This window comes from Gavialis gangeticus, unplaced genomic scaffold (genome assembly GCF_001723915.1).
Source record: "Gavialis gangeticus isolate Ggan-Ray unplaced genomic scaffold, GavGan_comp1, whole genome shotgun sequence".
Taxonomy (NCBI): Eukaryota; Metazoa; Chordata; order Crocodylia; family Gavialidae; genus Gavialis; species Gavialis gangeticus.
Window position 1 is genome coordinate 29729139 of NW_017728998.1, and position 1590 is coordinate 29730728.

Sequence of the window (1590 nt, forward strand, 5' to 3'; positions counted from 1 at the left end):
CCACTTCGCGCACCTGCCCGCCCTCGTAACGAGGGGGAGCGCTGGCAACTCTCGGGATTTGGGGTGTTGTTGCTCAAGTCTATGCTTTGGGACTGTGAAAAACGTTGCTCTTTCTTTTATGTGTACTTATAAACAACGTACATATATTTTATAAATAAATATATATAAAAGAAAAAGCTACATTTTTCACAGTCCCAAAACATAGACTTGAACAACGCCAAAAGTCATGGGAGTTGGCTGCACTGGGAGAGGGACACCTAGGGCCCAGCCCAGCCGGTGGCCCATGAGGGCAAGGCTGGGGGATGCTGCTTTGGGGCAAACACCAGGGCTCTGGGCCTGGCTCCGGGTGCTTGGGGCTGTGCTCGTGGTCCAGCAGCAGTGTTTTCACCTCACGGGGCAGCAGAGCCTGGAGCTACTTGTGGCCTGGGCGAACCCCTGGCCTGTTTGCCCTTCGCCTGCCTGACGCAGTGGTGGTGGGGCGGCCACGTGTGTGCCAGGGACCTATCGCTGCACCGGGGTGGGGGCGCTACCACAGGGGTGTAGCGAAAATAGATACTTTTCTCTATGTTTCTTTGTTCCTTGTTTCAGTATTAACCCCTGCATTCTGTAATTTTCCACCCATGTGGTACAGGATAGCCCACTACGCATGTCTTATAGGTTGCTCAGGTTTTGTTTTGAAATGACCAATCAAAATGTAACACGTCAACTGAAAAAAAATGCTAGCTCAATAAAAGCCATGTGCACTCTTTGTTTAGGGTCAGCACTGATCTGAGCAACAAGCTCCTCTGTTGGCCTGCTTGCAAGCAATAAAATAGGCTTGGACCCAGCCTGAAAGTGTGACTCTCTTCTAGAGGTGAATTGGACTAGCCTCCAGGGGATAAAATCAGCAATTTATGCAACGAGGGTGGCCATCATAGAGAACATTCTGGTTTTCTGCTACTCTGTCCTCTATTGATATGAAAACCAACGCCTTTATGTCCTCTATTTTTCTCTTGAATAGAAGACATTGAGGTGTCCGGTTTTGTATGAATAGAGGGCAGAGGACAACTGGACTGTCCTCCATGAAGGCCACCCTAGCTGCCACACCTCAGGCACCGCGGGGAACAGCCGGGGCCACTTGTGCCCAGCTGCCCATTTCAGTCCACCATGGCATTAGATGGAGAAAGGGTGCAGGTCTGGGGTTACCATAAGTCCAGGTTTTCTTTTTGGGCCCTCCCATCTCGGGCCAGCCAGTTTTTAAAAATACTAACAAGTGTCTGGGATTTTGCTCTGATCAGCATCGAAGTTTTTCCTGGCACTTCCCAGGTTGCCTTAGCAAGGGGCTGTTTAGGGCTGGGGGGAGAAAAGGGACAGCGATTGGAGGCGGGGGGCATCATGTGCACCTGCCCATGCACATGCACACTTACATGGCCAACATGCTGAGGGAGGCGCTTGCCCAGCAGAGGAACAGTGTGGGGGGACCCTCTGGGGGAAGCAGGGAGATGTGTGGCCAGGCTGACAGCACGGGCCAGTGCTGCCAGGTGGGGGGGCAAGGGGATGCAAGTCAGGAGTGAGGGGCACCGGCGGGGCTGTGGGCTGGCAGTGAGGGGC